The following is a 25,418-nucleotide window of genomic DNA, read 5'->3' as shown; positions in this document are numbered from 1 at the left end:
TCTGTGTTACCTTTTCCCCTCTGCCATTTACCTTGTGAATTCCCCCCCCCCCCAAAAAAACCTTGATATTCATCCCATTCAGGCAGGGTTGAATAACCCATAAGGAGCATCCATCCCTCTCTGCATAATTTTTATTTTATGTTTCTATTTTGCCGCATAATATACACACGCTCAAAAAAATCCTGCCATTTTAAAAATAAATATAGGAAATTATTGTTATTGTGTTTCTATGTGATGTCGAAAAACCAAAAGATTGTTGGGGGCGATAGACTCCTCTCCATTTTCCTTCTTTTTTAATTATTACTTTTTAACTTAACCTAACCCTAACCCCACAAAGAAGGTTTTTTTGTAAACCCATTTTTTATTTTAAAAAACAATAGTAATTATTTTACTGACCATTCCCCCTGCTGCAATTGTGATGCCAAGAGGTTGTTATGACCCTCCAAGACTCACCCCCTCGTTATAGTTTTCCTTTAAAAAAAATGTACGGTAAATGCCCACTTTTACACTTTTGACACATACATTTGACATGCAGCCCCAAATAAGCTGTCCATGTGCCAATGCTGCCCTCGCCCCAAAAAGGTTAGCCACTACATTTTCAAGCTTCAATCAATGATACTGATCTTGAAGAAGTTGTAAACTTACTCATGGCTTCAAAAACATGTATAGCTACAAACTGGAAACAGTGGCCCCACTGAAATCTGATTAGTATGGGAGAATATGGGATACTGCACTTTTATCGAAATTAAGAGATTGATAGACCTATTTGGTGTGCATTCATCAAAGGGTAGTCTTTACTTAAAATATTTTGGAACATCAACTTTCATAAACCACGTTCTTTCTTTCATTATAAATGTCCCCACTCCACCCCTACTTGTTTACTTTTGATGTGAATGTAAATGTTTCTACGAGTTTATTTACATGTGTCACATATTCATTATATATATATATATATATATATATGCAGGTTTTGGTGTCCTCGGGTGTCTTCCCGTGTAAAAGTTGGGGTGTCTAGGCGACGTTTCGACGAGGTCTCACTCGTCATCTTCAGGCTGGTGCTTTCGGCTTCTTGTTACTGGAACAGAGCTCTGTTCCAGTAACAAGAAGCCGAAAGCACCAGCCTGAAGATGACGAGTGAGACCTCGTCGAAACGTCGCCTAGACACCCCAACTTTTACACGGGAAGACACCCGAGGACACCAAAACCTGCATTCCTGTACCCGTGAAAATCTACGAAAGCATATATATATATATATATATATATATATACACACACACACACACACACACACACACAAGACGCGGGTGGTGCTGTGGTTTAAACCACTGAGCCTCTTGGGCTTGCCAATCAGGTCAGCAGTTCGAATCCCTGCAATGGGGTAAGCTCCTGTTGCTCAATCCCTGCTCCTGCCAACCTAGCAATTCGAAAGCACGTCAAAGTGCAAGTAGATAAATAGGTACCGCTCCAGTGGGAAGGTAAACGGCGTTTCCGTGTACTGCTCTGGTTCGCCAGAAGCGGCTTAGTCATGCTGGCCACATGAACCGGAAGCTGTACGCCGGCTCCCTCGGCCAATAAAGCAAGATGAGCGCCGCAACCCCAGAGTCGGTCATGACTGGACCTAATGGTCAGAGGTTCCTTTACCTTTACACACACACACACACACACACACACACACACACACTGATCTTAAGTATACAATCAACGACCATTTTGTACAGGGGTTCCATCCCCCCCCCCCGCCCATCAGCAGAGCACGTATGAGCCCATTCTACCCCCACCCGGCCCCCATTCCACCCTTTTTAGTGACGTGTTTAGTGACATTTTCAACTAATTACAGGTGTGCACATGTGCACATGTGTGATCATGGACCTTTCAGACATGTGTTAATCAGTTGTCACGTGTACACATGGTATGTCCCTAATCTCAATGTCACAAGTGGAACTGAAAATATTGTAAAAATGTAGGCTGCACTGTCAACAGGAATCACTTTCTCAATTAGAATCCAGAGTCATGGTATTTTGGAATACCATAAATGTATGATGAAACGGGTCATAATATATCAGATTCAAAAGTTTGGGTCTTTGGTTCAGTTAAAGTCTTTAAAAAAATAATATATAAGCAGATTCACTGCACCTCAAGCAATATAGGCTCTTCTCAATATTTTATGGAAGTAAGGTGATAACCGACTCTCTTCTGATAGAATCTGTGGAATCATCCATGCTTACAATATACCGTATTTTTTGCTCTATAAGACTCACATTTTCCCTCCTAAAAAGTAAGGGGAAATGCATGTGCATCTTATGGAGCAAATGCAGGCTGCGCAGCTATCCCAGAAGCCAGAACAGCTGCTTTCACTGCACAGCGATCCCTCTTGCTGTTCTGGCTTCTGAGATTCAGAATATTTTTTTTCTTGTTTTCCTCCTCCAAAAACTAGGTGCGTCTTGTGGTCTGATGCGTCTTATAGAGCGAAAAATACGGTAATTCAAAGTGTGCTTTAAAACAAACAGATACACTATATTAGACACTGGTGTGTGAGAAGCTAATGCTAGAATATAATTTGTCACAAGACCAGATAATATCATCTTCTAAGTAGAAGGTCAAAAAAACAAGTAAAGGGAAAGATTTTTGCACCTGATCTAGACTTGAAAAGAATATAAAATAGAGCTCTCTAATGTTACTACAAAATGGATCACTGTCAGCAAAGGTATTCATGCTTTTCCATCTTTAAAGGGAGGGGGGAATCAGACTGCCCTTCTAAGAAATGCCCTTGACATTTATAGATAGAAATTACAGGAAAATTCGTCGGAATAAGATTTGTGCATTTGTGCAGAAAAAGTAGGTGTGTTTTGTTATCCTATTTATGAAAACTATGTGATAAATTTATTGAAGATCTTAAAATTACCAGAATTCATAGAAATTCAGAAAATCTGGTATATTCTCACAGAGCCTACATTGTGGCAGTGATGACAGCAAAAATAGCAACACTCTGCCACCACTGTTTCTGTTCAGCATTGGTCAATTTGTGTGTGTGTGTGTGTGTGTGTGTAAACTGTTATCACATGCACCCACTCCTGGGAAGTACTGTCACTGTGACCAATTTGCTAAACATTTTGCAGCTTAAACCACTTATACCTGCTTCCAATAATATATCATAGTTCATGCAGTACTAAGAAGGGGTGCAACTGTTGTTGCACAAATATGTGGACACATTTCTTGGAATTCTGAGGCTCCACACTTGTTCACTCAATCCCTGTCCAATCTGGTTTGTGAAATCTTCTCCGGCTATGCTGAATAAGCTTTTAACAGCCATTGTGAATATTGCTTCCGGGTACTTTAAAAAGGAGTGGTAAATCAAGCATTATTTTATATTAGATTTTCCTGGATTTATGCAAGTCAGGCTTAAAAATAAGACTCAATGAATCCTGTGGCATTTTAAAGACTAAGAAAAAATGTTATGAAATAAGCATTTGTGGACTAGAGTCCCCTTCAGCTCAGGACCGCAATACCTCATGAACTGCCTCTCCCCATATAAACCAACCTGGACCCTGCGATCATCGTATGAGGCCCTTCTTCATGTGCCCCCTCCATGACAGAGACAGAGGGTGGCAACATGATAAAGGGCCTTTTTTGTGATGGCTCCCCGCTTGCGGAATGCTCTCCCCAGGGAGGTGCCAGGTAAAAACATTTCTCTTCTCCCAGGCCTTTGGCTAATTAAACAATCTATGACCTTTTAAACTGTAGGAGACATTGTTTTGGTTTGTTATTATGATGTGTATTTTTGTGTAATATACTGTAAACCACCACGTGAACTTCGGAAGAAAGGTAGTATAGAAATTAAAATAATAATTATTTATCAGATGCATGAATTGTATTCTTAAATTGCCAGGTAATGACCGGGGGAGGTGGAATGTAAGAGAGTGAGGTAAGAGGGAAATGAAATGCAAAAGTAACAGACAGCAACAGTTATCTAAAAGCAATGACCTATTGCCACAGCACTGTTGCTGAGAACACAAACATCCTGGCATTGGTAAGCTAATAAACAAGCACATGTAGAATTTTTTTAAAAAAACCAAACAAACCTTAATCTCAATTCAAGCTGCAAGTGACAAAAATTAATTCCCCAATAAATTATAATTCAGACTAGGGTTTACCTCTGAAGTTCCTTTGTTCAAGGATGACCACCTGAAAATCAGTGTTCAGGTATAATGAAATGGTTGGTTTCTGAATATTGCTATTTCTAATGATAGGCTCAAGTCTACTCCTTATTTTGCATAGAAATTGGATTGTTTTGTCCTATATAGAATGCAGAAAGGCACTGCTGGGAGATGATGGCAAATAGATGAGCACACACAGAAACCACTGATGTGGCTGACATTATTAAGCCCTGTAATAGTGTTGCCTGCAAGATACGGGGATAAAGTTGGTATCTCCACCTGCTGCAAGGCTGGCTTCTGTGTTTCTCTCTTGATATATGGCCTGTTGCTGATAGCAAATGCCTGTTTTAGGCTGGGCACTGTCTGTAAGCAAGTACAGACCTAACACTCAAGGCCTGTGAGAGAGGGAAGTGTGATTATTCAGGATGGGCTGCAGATCACTGATGATGTGTGGTTTTAGTTGAGAGCTATTAGATTATAATAGATAGACTATTAGATTCGAATCCCTGCGATGGGGTGAGCTCCCGTCGTTCGGTCCCAGCTCCTGCCCACCTAGCAGTTCGAAAACACTCTTAAGTGCAAGTAGATAAATAGGGACCGCTTTATAGCAGGAAGGTAAACGGCGTTTCCGTGTGCTGCGCTGGTGCTGGCTCGCCAGCTGCAACTTCGTCACGCTGGCCACGTGACCCAGAAGTGTCTTCGGACGGCGCCGGCTCACAGCCTCTAGTGCGAGATGAGCACGCAACCCCAGAGTCGGACACGACTGGCCCGTGCGGGCAGGGGTACCTTTACCTTTACCTTTATTAGATTATAAATAGTGTTTTGTCATGTTCTCTTTTAGGTCCATCCTGGTGCAGATTATTCCCAGGTACCAGTCTGGCTCCATTTAGCTGCTTTTTCACTTAACTGGGCAAGTACTGTACAGGCAGCTGGTGAAGCTGCATCCACAGACCAGGCGGCTACTGAAGAGGCTGCTGCAGGAGAAAGGATACCTTCCAGAGCAGGTCTTCAGAGCAGAGGAGACAGGCCTGTCCTGGAAGAAGATGCCTGAGCAGACTATATTGACAAAGCAGAGAAGGCAATGTGGCTAGGCACTAAAATCAAGCCGGACATGTTGTACAGCTAAAAAAAAAGCCATGTCCTCAAAGGCAAGAACAAGAATCTGCTGCCTATCTTCTGGCAGTCCAACAAGAAGGCCTCCAAGCTTTCTGGACTGGTTCCACAAGTGCTTCATTCTGGAGGTGAGTTGTTACTTGCAGGAGAAAAGGCTGGAGTGCTGCTGGTGGTGGACAATGCTGCTGGTCACCCACAGGAGCTGCCATTTGCACACGACGACATCACTGTTGCCTTTCTCCCCTCCAATTCAACCTCACTCATCCAACCTTTGGATCAAGGGCTGATTCACTGCTTCAAGTCTCATTACACCAGGCTCACCTTTGCCTCGCTGATCGATATGATGGATGCTGATCTACAGCTCAACCTCATAGCATTCTGGAAGTCCTTCAACACTGCTGACTGTGTCACCTACATCAAGCAGGCAGTGGATGCAATCAAGCCTGAAACCTGAAACATGCTGGCACAAGCTGTGGAAGAAATGCATTCATGACTTCAAGGGATTTCTGGGCATTGCCAATGAGGCTGAGAACATTATGAAGATGGTGAGGCAAGTTAGTCGCAATGGCTTCATCCAGGAGGAGGAAGAGGAACTTATTGAGGGGCAACAGGCCTTGAGTCTGGAAGACCTGGAGGAACTGGTGAGATCAAGTTCCAGCACGGAAGAGGAGGGCAATAGTGAACAGGATGACCAACCCACCTGGACCCTGGAGAGCTTTTCCAAACCCTTTTACACACTCCAGCATGTGAATTATATCATTGCGCAGTATGATCCTTCCATAGAACAGTCATCCATCCTCCAACCTTCAACTAGACAAGACCAGAAGTTACAACAATGGATAAATCTAAATCTAGTATCAGTTTTACCTACTTCTGAGATGCGTTTACACTGAATAGATATGAACTGTAGAAGCTGTGTTCAGTTTGTTGCACCAGAATCACAACTGGATATTCCAATAGGTTACATCAAAAAGTTTCAGAAGCATATCTGAGTAATAGGCTTAAATCCAGTCCTGTATCAGTGCAAGATTAAAATAAAAACCATTGGGACACACTCATATCCCTCCTACCATCCATTTACCAGGCTAAGGTTTTCTATCATTTTTATTGAGTAAAATAAATAAATAATAAAATCCCAAGGATTCTATCCAATGGACATATTCTCATTACCACCAAACATGCAAATTTATTCTTTATAAGACAAGATGGCAAAGGGGACAGCAGAGCCAACTCAAATGAGAAATAGATATAATGTGCTGCTTCCTGGCAAATAATCTATTTTCTCTCCAACCCGTTTCAGAATCTATATTAACTTCGTAAGATTCACAGTGATAATATCTTCTAAAATTGCATAAATGTAATATGTATTTACTAGTATACTAAAGCTACTGTATCTTAAAATGAAGGCATTTTGTTAGGCAACATTAAAAGTGTGCCCTTAGTGTGAGTGCTTGCTTTGCCAGGTTTCAGATCCTGGTTTGAAAGCCATACTAATCTGCATACCCGACATGACGACAAACCGTGGTTAGCTTGTGGACTTGAGTCATCTCAGTGTTTTCCCAGAAGAAATCCAAGCAGTATTTCAGCATGTCAAAGCAACCCAAGGCCCCAAAGAAAAAATATTATCTATACTACAAGTCAACTGACAATTTAATCTAGAACACAGGAAATCTATTCTGTCTGGATTTAACATAAATCAATAGAGTTTATTTTCCCCGTCAGTTTTGATAACTACATCATGGGTAAACACTTTTCGGGATAGGGTATAAGTGATCCAAGCTAAGCTGTTTAAAAGGCTGTTGTTGTTGGCATCAGTCTGTCTCAAGGGACAATAGAGTGTGCCTCCAGAGCTGAAGTCAAACAGCTGTGTTAGCAGTACTGAAGCAACCCTCCTAGGGCACAAGCCTTGGCACTGTCTATGGAGGTCCTGGGCTGCCCAGATGACAAGATCCTGCTCTCAACCTCACTAATGTGGTCCAAAGGAAAACAGAGCAATACATTTGGCACCAACCTGGCTGCAGGAGTCGCTGGAAGGAGGCATACAAGACACCATCCAACTGCCTTAGGGACTCCACTCCGGATTTGTGTAGAGTTTACTCCTTAGCCTTTTCTTCTCCCAAAGATAACCTGAAAGGCAGCGGGTTTAGGAACTAAGTTTTCCATCTTCAAGATGGGATGCCTTACCAGGTTGATTGATTTGGCTCGGCCTTGCGTTTGGCACTGCCTAGCAGAGTGCTCAGCTCAGCCCAGCTTCATGCAGCCTCACAGTTTAGGGGAGTTAGAACAATAAAACAATGAGATAAAATAACAAATTAAAACAACAAAACGAAGCACTAAAAGGAGTTAAGAAATAAAATGGAAGAGAGGATAAAAACAAATGCTAAGAGTTGGTTATAGAGCAGAAACTTGCCTTAGAGTTGGCCTTGGAGCTCAAAACCCTGCTTCAAGCATTCGGCAGCCATCCATTTGCCCCTCACTTCCCTTTACAGATCATGTAGAAACCACCTTCTTAACTGTTGAACCTGCTATTGGTCTCATCCTCTCAATTTGCTGGAGCCTGCCTTCACATGCAGGAGAAGTCTCTATCTCACTGAGGGTTTGAGACCAATAGGCTACCTTTGCCTGGTTTAGCTGGCCAGTCAAAGCCATTCCTGAGGTGTGGCCACTGTCACACACTGAGGTATCATTTCAACGAACTAGTATGGCAATTACTAATTTACCCACTTTGAAGCTACTACAAATTGGCACCTTTGCCGTGACAATAATACCACCTTTCAGGCTGCTTACATAGCTATATCGTTGTAGCCTGCAGAAATAGGTAACATAGTTTAGGAGATAAACAACATGGCACCAATTATGTGAATGCAGCTTAAAGGGAAGAGGAAATATATCATCACTACATGAATAGTACAGCTGAAAAAAGTAAACAGTGCACAAAAGTAATCATACCATGAATGCAAATATTAATCAAGAAGCATGTCTGAAACAACTTGTGCAAAAACCAAGGAAATACCGTATTTTTCGCCCCATAGGGTGCACCGGCCCATAGGGCGCACCTAGTTTTTTGGGGGGGCGGGGGAAATAAAGGAAAAAAATATTTCCCCCCCCCAGGTGCGGGGCTGGGGCAGGGGAAGCCCGAGCCCCCAGAACAGGCTGCTATCCGCAAGCCTGGGAGCCCGGTGGGAAGTCGCGCCGGTCTCCCCAGGTTTGCAGATATCTGCCCGAAGCCCAGGGCACGCTACTCAGCCGCCCCGGGCTTCGGGATGCAGGCAGCTCTCCACAAGCCTTGGGAGACCGGCAGGAACTCCTGCCGGGCTCCCAAGGCTTGCGGATAGCTTCCTGAAGCCTGGAGAGTGAGAGGGGTCGGTGCGCACCGACCCCTCTTGCTCTCCAGGCTTCAGCAAAAGCCTGCATTCGACCCATAGGATGCACACACATTTCCCCTTCATTTTTGGAGGGGAAAAAGTGCGTCCTACAGGGTGAAAAATACGGTACTCTAGATGTAAGCATTTCAACAGTCATCATTTCTATGCTTAATCCAGCGATAATTCGACTTCTATAAAAATGTTATGTATATTACACATTTACACTGAAACATTATCCTCCCAAGTGTATCTTTTCTAAACATTTCCATACAATCGAGTGTAGTGGTACAGAAATAGGTGTGTCAAATGTACATGTCAAAACTCTCACTTCAAAACAATTTCTCATTTTAAAATAAAAATGCTGAATTCTATGTGAGAGGAGCAGCGTCTTTACCTCCACTCCTTGGAAAGGTATGAGAGGCAGAGGCAGATCAAGCTGACAGTGGCAAGAGTGCTGTGATGAGCCACCGAAAGGCAGGTGCTACTTGAGGACTGCTTTACAGTGTCCATCTGCCACCCTGTTCTAGGTGAAGTATCAGGAACAAGATCACACTGTTTTTGCTGCTTGTCTGGCACTGGCAGGCTTTGCAGTCCAGCATGACTGAAAAGAAGTTTGGCAGGGCAGTGGTGGAAAGACTGGAGAGTGCTCAGGACTCCCCTCCGTCACAGCAGGACAGCAATGGCTGAGAAGTCCTACAAAGAGGAAACTGTTTAATGATGAAGGGGTGCTATTGAGGAAGTTAGACTGGACTAGAATATATTTGGTTCTTCCCAAACCAGGGAAAGCTGCTGCCAGCCCTGCCCCAGTACCTTAAACGAAACTGCATACAGTAAAAACACCATTTTTCTCTCTTCCCCTTAGACCACGTAGTACAAGTGAAGCCTGCAGGTGCATACACCAGCATGGCAGGCTGTGCCCAAAAAGGGGGGGAAATACCTAAATAACCCCCAACCCCCCTCTCTCTGACACACATGCGATGGAGAGACCCAGCCTACTGTATTTCATGACAGTGGGCATCAATGGCAGCAGTAGGCATGCCACCAAGAAAGGCTCTCCAGGAAACAGCATTCATCCAACACTGAACTAATTTCATTTGAGGACAAGGAGTGGAAAAAATAATAATAATCCAACTGCTGTTGGAGCAGGAAAGGGAAACAGACGTCAACCTATAGAGCAGAGCTTGATCTAGGCAACCAGAGGCCAATACAAGGAAGGAAATATGAAAGAAACTTAAGTCACTTTCTAACAGGATTGTGAATGAGCAAACAATGAACAGCTAGGTCATCCAATGAAGACAAAAAAATAATTATTACAAGACAGCACTAGCGCAAATAGGTTAATTCCACATATCTGGGGGATGGAGAGGACTTGGGAGTTTTGACTCCCCTGATTTAAGTGGATAATAAGGGTCCTACCAACTCCCCCAGGAGTTATAGATGCTGTGTCTTTCTTCTCAATATCACATTAAAGGGCAGGATGGGGGGGTGTTCTAGGCCCTAAGCAAGCAGCTTGGCCTTCCTTGTAGGACATATAAACAAGTATGGCTGGGTGTGGCCATATCATCAACTTGCTAGAAACAGGATCTTGAACCTGCTAGAATCAAGGTCATTATGCCTTCATCCTGCAAGAACCAGGGATAACCCACAGATGGGTGGGCAATGACTATGCTTACTCTAATAGTGTTGCACAATATTCTTTTGGAAAGAGGGCTACTCCCTGCCTGCATCAACAAAAGGGAAAAAAATGGGAAGGGAGAGTGAATAAGGAGCATGAAGTCAAGATCAGAGTGGCAGGCTATGCCAAAGACCAGGAGAACATTCATCACAAGCAGGTTGACTGCAACTGGGTCAACTGGATTGCAGCATTCACCCAATTTTGGTCAAGTACAAGTATCTTAGGGACGCAGGTGGCGCTGTGGGTTAAACCACAGAGCCTAGGACTTGCCGATCAGAAGGTCGGCAGTTCGAATCCCCACGACGGGGTGAGCTCCTGTTGCTCGGTCCCTGCTCCTGCCAACCTAGCAGTTCGAAAGCATGTCAAAGTGCAAGTAGATAAATAGGTACCGCTCCAGCGGGAAGGTAAATGGTGTTTCCGTGCGCTGCTCTGGTTCGCCAGGAGCGGCTTAGTCATGCTGGCCACATGACCCGGAAGCTGTACACCGGCTCCCTCGGCCAATAAAGCGAGATGAGTGCCGCAACCCAAAGTCGGCCACGACTGGACCTAACGGTCAGGGGTCCTTTTACCCTTTACCTTTTTACAGTATCTTAACACAACATACAGAAACTTTATGAGCTTCAGTTGAGGTTAAGGTACAACTAGACTATCAGAACGAATGTGGCCTTAATCCTCTCCTTAGCCTTTGTTTTTTGGACAGGGGAAGAGCTACGGTCAGTGATGTGAAGAGGAAGTTTAAAAAAAAAACAAAAAACTTCACTGCTTTATTTTTCTGCACACAAAAGATCTGTTTCCTAAATTCATTAGCAACAACAAATGAATGCCAATTACAAATAAAAACTAGGCGAGCCTGGCTATTTCAATGTTTTTAGTTTTGTTTACTAAATACAAGTAATCAATCAATACCTTAATTACAGTAATAAGACCTGATCCAGTTTAGATACAGAACACAATTAATGCAGTCCCTGTAATACAGTCCATCATTTGACCTCTTATGGGTATAGCAATTTTGAAAACATTAGCCACCTGTCCAGTGATACAAGACTTTATCCAATAAACAAGGGATTACAAATCTTTCATTTGGGTGCCCTGGCAAAATAGACAGAAGAGGATAAATGATATAGCATCTAAAATCAGAAGAGAAATTACAATATGTACAAGGGTGCATATGTAAAGGTTTAGGGGACTTGGGCACAATTTATTTAGAAATTGGATTTTCAAAAATCTGCTCTGGAGTACTACTAAATAAAAGTAATATAAGCATGCTAAATTACATTTCCTTGTTACTGACTGCTGGCGGATGGATACTTTTAGTACTATTTATAACTTTAATGCTTTTGCCTATTTTATGGTAAACTAATTTTCTGGGACATTTTCTAATTCAGAATTTTTTTGGGTGGGGGGGGGGAGAGACACATCACTGGAGATTTTCATTCTCCATCCCTGGCATCAAGCACTTACTGACTGATTTCTATGGTGACAATGAAATTCACCTTTTCTTGAAAGAAGGAATGATTCCTCACATATCACCAAGACACCATGGAAAGGGAATAAGCCTTGGGACTCACTGACCCCAAACTCACAGGCTTGCAGACTGGTGCTGCTGTCAATGGTCTCCTAGACACACCTTTCAGGGATGCTGGCAGAGAGGCGCAAGGTTCAGTTTTAGCACTGAATTGATGTTTTGTGCCAAGATAGGGTGACCTAAACAATGCAGACAGTATTTTTTGGTTCTCACCTAAGCAGCAGGCAATGCACATAGGAAGAAAAAGGAAGTAGGTTAATTAACCATCTATTCCATTGCAGATAAAGTAATAAAAGTTGTGAAACTTAGCTTAAATGGATGTGTTTTTTATTTTAATTTTTCATTATGTTTTTGCTTGATGGTTTTGCTTGATTTTCTGAAAAGGCCTTCCATTCCACTGAGGTACACATGAATTTCTAAATATAAACAGAGTAAATCAATCTTCTGTCAACCAGAAACAATTACTCAGGTGTGAGCTCTGTTGTTTCTATTAATTTAAGTCCATGTTTAAGGGCCAATGATAAGCAAGAATGTTAATGAGTGGAAAGGAAGTAGGTCACAGGAGTATACTACATCAAGGTTAGAAAGGGATGTTGATGGGGAAAGGAGAAAGCAGACTCAGCAGAATATTAAAGAATTAACAGGGCACCCTTATGAAAATTAATGCTGCACCAATATTTTTATAACATAGTTTTGGGTACTCCCTTAAACAGTGACTGTTGAAGTAGATAGAAAAAGTCTTGAGGGAGGATAGCCAAAACTGTCAAATTATGTATTCGACTGTCAGTTACGTATTCTTATCTATTCACTCTTATTTCCTTCCCTGCATCGGATTTCTTTATCAGAAATCACTTGTCATTCCCCACATGATTTATATGCAATCTCCAATGTAGAAATCAGGTGGAAGAGAGTAAAGGAGGGTGGACAAATATTAAACTGCTTTGAGATTTTATTAAAATCTCTAAATATTGTGGAATAAATAAAATAAATACGTAAATATTAACCAAGATGACATCCTTGCAGTTAGAATGCAGAATAGTAACAATTTCTTCTGAGCAAATAGCTTGCCAGATCCACCAGTCAAACCACAATACAACACACAAATATTCACAGGCACGCTAGTCAATCCTTTAATATATTTGCCTGCAAAGGTATAGACCACAGATTTATAAACTCAAAAACCTTAACCCCAAGTCCATGACCAAGCCTCATTCAATAATTATAATGTACTTACTGACTCTTGCCCAGGGTACAGAGTCTATGCTATGGCTGGTGTTGCAAATTGAACCATGCAGAATATTACAGGTACATGGACTCTTAATTATAAGTTAAAATTGTTTCTCTGTCTTTAAGATTTACATTTTCTCCGAATTCAGTCCAGAGATGCTTTTCAGTTCAGGTGCAGTGTAAAGCAAGAGTCTACCCAGCAATTAAGATCTTCTTCTGAGGCCTTTCTCTGGGTACTTGTTTTACTTTGTATGAGAAATCAGGTTGGCAAAAATGGAACTCTACACTGCCATCTGGTATCACAGTGTTATAATACATAAACAACGCATATAAAGCACTTTTTCTTTGCCAATGTAGCTGAGTCCTGAGGCTAGGCAGGTGGAAGAGTCTTTTCAAAGGCATCCTGTCTTCAAGAATTCTACCCAGGAAAGCTCAATTATTGCCATCTTCACTATTTTTCAGATATACTGTCAATTCCATGCTGTTTACCTATGCTTATAATAATACTTAATGTGCTGCTACCGATCTGGTTTCATTGCTTTATGGTTTTTAATCTTTATTTAGTATCTTCATTTGCTTTAAAATTGTGTTTACTTTTTTAAAAGTAATTTTATTTGTTTTCATAGATGTATAACAAAATATAACTGGACACCTAAACGTAACACCCCTCTATCCCCCCTCCATGCCTTTAGAATATTCATTCCTTTTTTAGATTTTCTAACAGGTTTCTCCTATGTTATTCCGTCAAGGTTGTATGGAAGCATCCATCCACAACAGGGTCATCTTCTCCAGCTAAAGTACCCATAAGTATTCATGGTCACACCGCTGAATTCCTTAGAGGCTTTGGAGGCTCTTCTCACCAAAAGGGTGAAATAATATTTTAAATAAAGAGATCACCGTATCACAGGAAGTATGGACAATTGCTTTATCTGAGAAACTAAGAGTACACGCCTTGATGCAACTGATACAGACAATTTTGCTAAAATATGGCATCACTTTATAAAGTATTCAAATGACTGGCACCGACCAACTGTGCAAATAGATTTATGGGGAAATTTACTGTACTGGTCTTCTGGGGGAGGGGGGAAACCAATTGTTATGCTTATATCATGTTTCTTAGAAAGCTAATAAAATTAAAAGTATAGATATATATCTAAATATCAAAGTTTCTTATTTTATGCTACCACTATGTGAATTAGCTTAATCAAGGACAGTAAACATGTAACTACACAAAATTATTACATCTATTAAAGGATGCATGATGAAAAAATTGCTTTTGCTTTCAGAGAAACCTGTGACAACTTGAAAGCCTTACCTTAAATTCATCTGAAAATGGATGAGTCTCAAAACTACATTGTTTCTTTAAGCAAACCAAGATCCTAAGCTAAGAAGAATTCCTGTTTAAAATGGATCTCCAGAACAAGAGATGCTGTTGCTCTTTGCAAAACAAATTATGTGGGGAAATATATATATATATATATATATATATATATATATATATATATATTATAAATATGATACATATAAATATAAATAAATACTGAACTGTGGGATCTCAAAACCAACCAAAGTTATTTTCATGCCACAGTGAAGAACCTGCTTCAGACAGCAGGCTGGATACAATTCTGATTAACCCTCCACATGTTTAACAGTTTAACAGGGCTATCGACCTTCCAATTAGATCAAGCCCAAAGCAGTGCAGTTTTTATTCAGTGTGAAACACAACTGAACTGGGAGCCTTCCTGAGCAACTGTTCCTTTGAAGCATGGTTTGTATTCACTGCTGTTTAAATTTGGTGCAGAATTCAAACTGTGTTGCTTGGTTGGATCCACTCAGGAACTCCCAAGTGGATACGATCCAGGCCAAATGCAGCAGACTTTGCATTTAGCATCAAATTTAAACAGCACCAAATGCAAAGGAACAGTAGGGAGTCCTATAAGGCTCCCAATTCTTCCTTTGCATCCACAGCTTTACCTGTTCCATATCTAATGTTAATATCTAATGTAATGACACATTAAGCAAATGACAGGTGGAGAAGGCTGGAGGAAAAGTGTTGTGACTTGTGAATCAAATTAGGAACCTAGCCTAGTGGGCCAGATTTGGCCCATAGGCCAGAAGTTCCCAACCCATGTTCTATTCCATGTGAAAGACAGAACTTTCCAATATACCATATAAAGTCACATTTTCCTGCAGTCACTGACATAGAAGTTAGTCATCTCAGTTATTCACAACTGATTGATAATGTGAACAATTTCAATTTAGGAAAGAAAATCTGAATACAAAAAAGGCTCCTGGAAATACGCAAAGTTGTTATTATTATTCCATATTATCACCATAGTCTTCTAAAAACATGTTCCTTTATAAGAAGTATTCATCACTGCTGACTTGTCCCTCCTCACTCAGTACCAAAGTTATTTATTTTCAGTTAACTGGAGAAGGCCATTAGTCAATAGCACTAGTAGGCAAGACAAAGTACCTGTGCAGACCTAAGGATGTGGTACAGGATTCTTGGAGCAGAAAGGCCAACCATCTGTGTGTTCTTCCTGCTCTGCCTTCCTGATAAAAGCAGTCATAGTTAATCTGGTCAAGTTGGTAAGAGGAACGAAAAGGAGTTTTCCATCCAACCTTTAAGAAGCAGTGTTGAGACTTAGCATCGGGGTTTTATAGTAAAGGTAAAGGTACCCCTGCCCGTACGGACCAGTCTTGACAGACTCTAGGGTTGTGCGCTCATCTCACTCTAGAGGCCGGGAGCCAGCACTGTCCGCAGACACTTCCGGGTCACGTGGCCAGCGTGACGAAGCTGCTCTGGCGAACTGGCACCAGAGCAGCACACGGAAACGCCGTTTACCTTCCCGCTATAAAGCGGTATCTACTTGCACTTAAGGGTGCTTTCGAACTGCTAGGTGGGCAGGAGCTGGGACCGAAAGACGGGAGCTCACCCCACCACGGGGATTCGAACTGCCGACCATGCAATCGGCAAGTCCTAGGCGCTGAGGTTTTACGCACAGCGCCACCTGCGTTTTATAGTAAGTACAGTCAAAACTTGGTTGCCGAAAATAATCTGTTCCGGAAGACCGTTCAGGTTCTGAAACGCTCGACAACCAGGGCACAGCTTCCGATTGGTTGCAAGAGCTTCTTGCACTCAAGCAGAAGCTGCATCAGACGTTCGGATTCCAAAAAAACGGAGCATTTACTTCATGGCTTTCAGTGTTTGGGAGCTGAAACGTTCAAAAATGGAGTCGTTCAAGAACCAAGGTTTGACTGTACCCAATATTCTATTTTGGGGCAACATGCTCAAGCATAGGGAGATGTTTCAACTCCAAATTTTCCAGGATTATATGGATTATCTAGACACATTACAATACATCTTTAAATCCAGTTATGGGATGGAAAGTTTTGCTCAAACATTTTTAAAAACAGCTGCACAAGCAGTGTTGGTTATAGGTTTTAAAGCCCTAAACAGCTTAGGACCAGGTTACCTTAGAGACCTCTCTCTTTGAGAAGCCTGCCTAGGAATTAAGATCAATGTCAAAGATCTTGTTCTGGATACCATTTCAGGAGATTTGGCAAGTGAATAATAGAGATAGTGCCTTTGCTGTGGCTATGTCACAATGCCCTGCTAATTGAAATTGCTTAGGTTCCCTCTCTGTGTATCTTTCACTGGAAATTGCCCTTTTTTGCTGGTAGATGAGCCGTATCTGCTCCTGGAAAAAAACTGATTTTACCAGAGTAACCCATGGTTTGGATACATTGCAAGTGTATTATTGCAATGTGCTCCATGTGGAGCTATCTTTGAAAATATCAGCTGCTGGAAATTGCAGGAGGGGAGAGCGCTCTTATGCTCAGGTTCTGTTTGCAGGTTTCCCACAGGCATCTGGTTGGCCACTGAGAGAACAATATGCTGGAACAGATGGTCTGCCAGCCTGACGCAAGTTCCTCTTACGTTTTTAAAAGTATTTGGAAGTTTCAGAGGTCCAGAATGTCATGGCCAATTTGTTGACCAGAGCTACTTATTACAACAGTTTCCGTGGCTGTTGGTCTGCTTTTGGTTCCAATTCAAAATGCCCTGAACAAGTTGGGAATATGATACCTTTAGGTCTACCAGCTGATTATAATCTTCTGGAGACACACTCCTTTGCATTCCACCAACATTTGAGTTGCCTTTGGTTAAAACACAGAAAAGTGTTGTTTTGATTGCCCCACCTAAGCTTTCCTAGAGACGCCTGTATTGTTCTTTCTTTGCCAGCCTTCCAACTCAGTATAAAACCCTTTTTGCTCCATCAGCTTTTCATTTATAACATTTTAATCACTCACTTTCTATTTTATTTTTAATCGAAATATTCTCAATAAACAAGAATGAAAAATAACAATCTGCCCTTCCTCAAGCAAAATCTAAGGTGGTTAACACAGAGAAACTTAAAGCATTATAAAGGTAAAGGTAAAGGGACCCCTGACCATTAGGCCGACTCTGGGGTTGTGGTGCTCATCTCGCTTTATTGGCCAAGGGAGCCAGCGTACAGTTTCTGGGTCATGTGGCTAGCATGACTAAGCCGCTTCTGGCGAACCAGAGCAGCGCACGGAAACGCTGTTTACCTTCCCGCCAGAACGGTACCTATTTATCTACAGCGGTACCTCAGGTTACCGTAAGTACTTAATTCGTTCCGGTGGTCCGTTCTTAACCTGAAACTGTTCTTAACCTGAAGTACCACTTTAGCTAATGGGGCCTCCTGCTGCTGCCGCGCCACCAAAGCACGATTTCTGTTCTCATCCTGAAGCAAAGTTCTTAACCCGAGGTACTATTTCTGTGTTAGAGGAGTCTGTAACCTGAAGCATATGTAACCTGAGGTACCACTGTACTTGCACTCTGACGTGCTTTCGAACTGCTAGGTTGGCAGAAGCAGGGACCGAGCAACGGGAGCTCACCCCATTGCAGGGATTCGAATCGCTGACCTTCTGATTGGCAAATCCTAGGCTCTGTGGTTTAACCCACAGCGCCACCCACGTCCCTGAAAGCATTATAATACAAGTGTAAAAAAAAAAATGCCGAGAATATAAAAGGAAAAATAGAAAGCATCCACTAAAACCATTTCTACTAAAACAATATATGGTAGAATTAGAACATAAGAACATAAGAGGAGCCTGCTGCTGCTAATAGCCCATCTAGTCCAGCATCCTATTCTCTCAGCAGCCAACCAGATGCATGCGGGAAGCCAGGAAGCAGGATTCAAGCACATGAGTACTCTCTACACCTGTGGCCCTCAGCAACTGACATTTAAAAAACGCTGCTGCCTCTAACCATGGTGGCAGCACTTAGCCATTGTGGCTAGTAGCCATAAATAGCTCTCCCCTCTATTAATTTGTTGAATCCTCTTTTAAATTCAGCCAAGTTGGTGGTCATCACTGCCTCCTGGAGGAATAGATTCCATAGTTCCATGCACTGTGTTAAGAAATACTTTCTTTTATCTGTCCTGAACTCCATATACTTAAGCAGTAGCAGACCTTGAGGCCTCAAATTTCAGCGGCGCCAAAATTTCATTCTACATCATAGCTGTGATACCCCCTGTGGTACTCCCAAGGCTCTGCGCCTAAATCAACCTCAGACTTAAGGATCAAAAGCTTTCCTAAAAAGTAAAGGTGATCAACATGGCAGTAAAGCAGACCTCACATGGGAGGGAGTTCCAAAACCATAGGCAGCCACTGCAAAAGCACTCTCCAGTCCCGGGATGGGAAATCTGTAGCCTCGGTTTTTGTATGCAATCCGTTCCAGAAGACCGTTCAGGTTCTGAAACGTTTGAAAACTCAAAAGCTGACAGCTAGGCCTCAGGATCTTGCGCTCAGCGGAAGCCGTGTGGCAAGTTCGACTTCAAGGCGTGTTCGAAAACTGAAGCATTTACTTCAGGGTTTACAGCGTTCGGGAACAGAAATGTACGTCGACAGAGACGTTCGAAAACCTAGGTACCACTGTATTGCTCTCATCAGCTCCAGCCAGCACAGTCAATGTTCATGGGTGACTGTTGTCCAGCAACATCTGTAAGGCCACAATCAGGTTCCCCACCCTAGCTCTAATCCCAACTAAATGTATTTTGGGGGAGGCCAAACATGCAAAGGGGTCTACTCAAGATCTCAGTGAGCAATTGGCATAAAATGGTGAAACTTTAATCTGCTGAATTGTTAATTGCATTCAAGTCTTTATCTGAATTTTTGTTTACTGCTTCACTCTTTTACTGCTCTCATAACTTTTTAAAACTTCCTTGAGACTTTTTAATGGAAAGTGAGAGTAATACATTTCGATGAATATGTTTAATAAATGCAGGTGTAACACTCCCAGTTAGCTCAGGAATGGATCTTGCACTCCCTTCCCAATCCCTCCTTCTGGAGTGCAAATTTCTACCACCTGCCTAATTAGGGCTTTTCTTTAACCATAATTTGGAGCTGGGTTCAAACCGCAGTTTGAAATCTTCATTAAGTGGGAACGCTGAATAGTCCTGACCATGGTGTACATCTCTGCCAATGTGATGCTTAATTATAATTAAGTTGTGACAGGAATTCACACTCCAGGGACTGGAGGGAGGTTGCAGTCCCATGAGCTGCTCCCAAGTGCTAGGCAAACTGGGAACATTATGCCTCCACAAGACGCAAACAGAATGAAGGCAGACCTTGGATACTGCAAATTTGTCCAAATGTAGTACAAATCGGAATCCTTCATCCTTAACCAAATAAACAGTAACTCACCCTATTATTCTAAGACAGGATGGGACAGAAATCCAAGAGGAGTAATTGTCCTACTTCACATATGAAGAAAAATGAGTGAAGTCAAAACGTAATGCTGTAAAGAACAACAAATAAAAGGAAGGTTGCAACCCCTCTACCTGACTGTTAGAAAGCCTCAGTGAATTCCATGGGACTTACCCTACTTTCAAACAGACGTGTATAGGTATGAACTTTGGTGTCTGTGTCAGATCTTTTTAAAGGTATATTTATCCTGTTGTCATTTTCTATGAGATCTTATTTTCATGTTTCACAATAACTTAAAACATAATATTGGACCTTAATATTGATGTTTTTGCTTTAATTCTAGTTGTCTATGCAAAATCATATTTTGATATTCCAAAATGCGTTTTTACCATGAATAAATGGCAAATACTGAGAACAAGTGAAATGAAATGTCAACAAGCGTGATTCATCTGCTTTCCTTCTTTTTTGTGCTAATCTGAAAGGCATACTACTCTAACAGATTAATTTCCCCACCCATTAGTCCTCATACAAAGCCTTCCCTGTGAAGAACTAAAGCCTTAAATATGTCAAGACACACAACATGAATAGTACCATTGAACTAAATATTCACATTCAGAATAGGAGCATATGCACATTCTGTAGTCCAATATTGCAGTAAGATATAAAAGCTACTCATATGTAAAAGCTTAATTTCTAAAATTTCAAAACCTTAGCAATACATTCTACAAAGATGCAATTGGGTAGAACTGCGCCATTTACAAAATGAAAGCTTATATAGAAGCAGACTATTAAAAAAACCTCTCAAGACCAAACTGTTCTAATGGTTGCCTTTGCACCCAAACAAGTGTACCGAAAATCTGAAGTTTCAAAAATCACTATTTGACAAACAGCAAACCAAAGAAAACCAGTGAGATGTTTCTGTATATGTTCTGTAAGGCATAGCAAACAATTTTTCACAAACCACCTCAGACATTTTCTATAGTACAGTGCTATGGGAAATTTGAGTTAAAGATTCTTCTAGTTTTTGTAGCAACAACACTGCTAAATAAGGCTCGCAGTCCTGAAATTATATCATTACCCAAGGATCCACCAACATAAAATTGGTATCCCAACAGGAACAGACATGAAAGTAATTCAGTGGCTGACTAGCACAGAATTGGCCAGTTGTATGACTAGAACCTAAACTTTTCTTCACCTTTCTCAAGACAGTGAAATCAAGCTAAACATAAGGTAAAATTAAATTCTGGGGAAAGTAAGTAAGAATGGTGTCCAATACATTTCCTTCTAATAGGCCTTTATATTGCAACAGTTTTAAGGACATACAAGTTTAATTTTTTAAAAATGATATGAAAGTAAGGAATTATACTTTATTTCCCTACAGGGGCGCCAACTTATAAAAAATATTGGGGGGGCGGGGGCCCATACCGACTTATAAAAAATATTGGGGGGGCCCAAGACCTCCAAACCGCTGCTGCTGGGGGAACGAAAGGGGCGAGCCCCGGGCTGCCCCGACCTTAAGTGAACCTGTGAGGGCCTGCCCTTTGCGGCAGCCAATTGGCTGCCGCCGTGGGCGGTGAATATTAATGAGCTAGGGGGAATCCCCGCTTCTCGCGGGGCTGACGCCAGCCCCGCAAGATTGTTGATGGGTCGAGAGCCCACAACCCCACCCCCTCTCTAGATCGGGAGTGGCTTTGTTTTAACTCATTACTGAATGTATTTTAAAAGGTAACTATCGTCAAACAAGGAAAATAAAAAATACCAACATAATTTTGTGATTTTACAAAGCATAATATAACTAATAATTTTCTTAAATTATTGGGGGGCGGAGCCCCCCCAAACGAATTTTTGAGGGGGCTCGGGCCCCCTCAGGCCCCATGGAGTCGGCGCCTATGTTTCCCTAACTCCTGCCACAAATGACAGCCCAATAAGTGACAAATTCTACATCACAATATTTTCTAGTGCAGCCCACCAAAGCAGAATTGGAAGTAATGTTTCAAACTCCTAGGCACCAGCATCATATTAATAGAAAATGGATAAATTCTCAGCATTTCTCCGAAGGGACAGTATAGCTCCCAAACAGTCTTGCATACAACGTATGCAACACAATAATTTCAAATAGTGGCATCTATCAAAATTAGACGATTGTGTTATTTGTTTAAAGCTTTAGATGGCACACAGTACAAGGGGGGGAAAACCCTTCTTGAAGTTTGGAGAATTAAGCAACCACTATCATGGAGGCTCAGTGCCACAGACCATCAGGAAAGGCAAACAGGCCCAAAACGGTATGCATCTTTACTCAGAAGCAAGTCCCACTGAATTCAATGGGGCTTATTCCCAACTGTCTAACTCCTTAGTATGGGGGGGGGGGAGAGAGTAAGTATTTTTCAAGTGAAAAAAGAAAAATGTAAAGTTGATAATAAGACAAACAAAAACAACATTGAGGAGGAAATTGCTAAAGCTATCAAAGCTAGGCATCATTTCAGTGGAATTTACTTCTGGGGGGGGGGGAAGGGATTCGTCCTCATTTTTGTATATAGGTCACACTGTTTGAGGAAGAGTAGTTGACCATGATTCTTGTAAAGTTAAATAGTCAATACATCCATAGTAGCACTTTTAGTAAATAAATGTTAAACAGCAACTCTTCACTTCAACCATAACAAGCCAATATATCCTATTATGTCTGTTAATACAGTTTTAGTGCTGCTCTGACTGAAACAGGTAATATTATTAGACTGGTCTCTACTTTCAGTTATTGTATGTGAAAAATTTGACTCCAATACAAATACTGGCCACCAAGTTTTGAATTCAGATTTCTTAAAGTAATTACTAGTTTCCCCAATATAATTGCTACCTCATCAGTAATACTGAAAATAGACTTTCCCGCCCTCCACACACCAACTGGGACCACTGTAATCGCTATACCACATCCAGGCTTATGAGTATGAATGTTGTATAACAAGCACCTTTTGTCACCCTGATATCAACAAGCCCTAAAGAGACCCACCCCTCCAGTTCAACAACAGACTGCCAATTCAATATCACCAGGCTATAATGCCCATTCACCCTACAGTACCCATATGGACTCAATGTCTCTACCTTCCAGCCCATGGCGGAAAGATTTCTCATGCTCTTCATGTCAATATACCCTCTGTTCTCTATACATGGCTGACATCATTGTTCAAAGGGCTTCATGCCTATACTGGTACATCATGGGATTTTTCTGCTCCCTGCCCCCAATCTACACACAACCCATAGTAATGATGCAGTGCAGGCATCACCCCCCACTCTGAACACACACACACACACACACACACACACACACACACCCCCAGGCTGATGTGACCCAACTCTTACATATGCAGACTGAACGAAGATGTTTCCCCCCCCCCCACAGCTCCCACATTCACATCTGTCACCCAAAACAAAAAGCAAGGTACAGTACCACAAACTCCTGCCCCACCAGACTAATACTTGTCAGCAAATTCCACTGCCCCATAAGATACCACAACCCCTTCCCCTTTTGAGTCACTGAGATGATTCATGCCCCCCCCCCCATCGCCTGTAATAACATACTTCTAACTAAGCACAAAACACACAAACACATACACCGTGCAAGACCAGATGACCTCAGACCATGGCAAACTGGGATGGCGGGGAGGCGAAGGAGAGAAAGGATGTCAGCAGCCCAGGATATCCTCCTCTTCGCAAAACATGCTCCCAAACAGCAACATCCTCCTCTTTCTCCTCCCAGTCCAAACGCCACCCCATTTTCGCCCCCGATCTAAGAATTAAGACTGTACGTTCAGAGCGGGTGCTTTTCACCTCAAGCGACCCTGCCACGACTAAACCCGGCCGGCCAAGTGACCTCCCGCAAACGAGCAAGGTATGATGATTATTATCATGATTAACATACCACCTATAACTTTACGCGTGTAGCAGGAGCATCGCTAATGGCAGCCGGACGCGGATGCGTGTCGGGCCGGCGCGCGAAGGTGCGCCCACCCGCCGGGGAGGGAAGGCATCTACATAAAAGCGATGCCCAGCCAGCATCCGCGCCCGCACGTCCCGCGTATGCACGGAGCTCGCTGTCACGCAACCACTCCTTCAGACGGCGCGGGCGACCTATCCCCTCCTTCCACATCGAGGCTGTGGAGCGATAGGGCCAGCTGGGAGGGGGAGGGGGAGACGGTGACAGAATCCCACTTTCCCCCGCCTGGGTTACACCCATCCAGCGCCCACCCTGCTTCCCCCCCCTTTTTCCCCTCTCGCCAATCCCACACTCACCTCCTGAGGGGCGTTGGGGTGGGGGGCGTGAGTGGGGCGAGGGGCGTCGTCCGGCTGCCTCCGGGGCGCGGCAACTCCACCTCCTTCCCTTCCTCTTGCCCCGGAGGGTTTCTTTTTCTGGGGTGAGGGGGGGTGAGGGAGGGGCTGCGAGGCGGAGGGAGTGGGGAGCCTTCCCTGCCTTCCCTCACCACATCCCGAAAGCGAAGAGGAGGAGGAGCGGCTCCCTCCTCCCTCCACACACACACAAGCCAAGGCGAGGAGGGGGCGGGGAGGCGATGCTGCCGCTGACGGGGGGGACCGTGGAGGGGATGGCGACTGGACCCCCCCCCTCACAACGCCCGCCTCCTCAGTCAGTCAGTCAGCCCGGCCGCTTTTGTTTTGGTTCCTTCTCTCCCCCCCCCCCCCTCACCACACACACCTCACCAATCAAGGGAGAAGCAAATGACGAGATAGTGAGGAGGAGGGAGTGCGCGCACGCGCGCGCGCCACCCTCTTCCACACACACACGCGCGCGCGCGCGCGCGCGCGACGGCGGGGTTTGGGATATAGAAAAGGGGAGGGGGCGGCGGCGGTACCGCCTCGCGCTTCTCCTGAGCCTTAGTCTTCTTCTTCTTCAGGGCTATCCCCCGCGCGCATGCGCCCGCCGCGCACGCGCCACGCGCCTGCCAGGGCCGGGCGGCGAGGGGCGGCTGTTGCGCGCGCACTCTCTCTCCGTTTTTTCCCCTGGGGGGGAAAGGAGGAAGGAGGGGCGGCGGCAGCAACAGCAGGAGCCGCCGCAGCTGATTGCCAGCGCACAGGTGGTGGGTGGGGTTAGGAAGCGCCTCCCTTGGCTGGCCGGCGCGGGTGCGCGCGGGACGGGGGTGAGGGGTGTGGCCGCTCGGCTTCCTCCCTTCCCGGTCTGCGAGCCGCCCCCCCCCCCCGCCGCCGCCTCCCTTGCACGTTTCAAGGCACGCCCCTGACCCTTCAGGAGTAAGGGTCTCCATCTCTCGAAATAGAGCTGGGTGGGTCTTCACGACCCGGGGATGCTCCCTAAAGGAAGCATTGCCATGAATAGGGGAGTGGGTGGGTAAAGAGGCGTACCTGGGGGTTGGGAAACCAAGTCTCTACCCCCCACACCCCGCCCAGGAGCTGAAAAATAGCCCCTCGGTGACGTGTGTGTGTATTGATGCGCCTCTGCTGTCATGGGGCAAGATCAAACGCTTCCTCCTTACGCTGCGCCCTCACTCCCCATCTTGTCATTCGGGACATTTCAAGTACTTGGGAGACATGAAATGTCCTAATCTTTAATGTGGCTATTGTAGTAAAGTGATTTTTTTTTTCGGGGGAGGGGCACTGATACA

At 43.5% G+C, this 25,418-nt stretch overlaps 1 protein-coding gene across 3 annotated transcripts in view; it reads right to left on the bottom strand.

Annotated features, from left to right (window-relative positions):
• TANC2 (tetratricopeptide repeat, ankyrin repeat and coiled-coil containing 2) overlaps nucleotides 1–24,652 on the bottom strand; it is a 199,768-nt gene extending 175,116 nt beyond the window's left edge. Inside the window, exon 1 of one of the 3 annotated variants that reach the window (XM_083708920.1) lies at nucleotides 24,497–24,652. The gene's annotated coding sequence lies outside the window, so the exon portion shown is untranslated. Of the gene's footprint in view, nucleotides 1–24,078; nucleotides 24,421–24,496 lie in introns of those variants that run through there. The other 2 variants (XM_083708922.1, XM_083708921.1) reach the window with 2 other exon arrangements.
• Nucleotides 24,653–25,418: the final 766 nt, after the last annotated feature.

The sequence above is a fragment of the Podarcis gaigeae genome (genome assembly GCF_964106915.1).
Source record: "Podarcis gaigeae genome assembly, chromosome: 13".
Taxonomy (NCBI): domain Eukaryota; kingdom Metazoa; phylum Chordata; class Lepidosauria; order Squamata; family Lacertidae; genus Podarcis; species Podarcis gaigeae.
The sequence above is the reverse complement of the archived record's forward strand: the minus strand, read 5'-3'. Positions and strand labels throughout refer to the sequence as shown.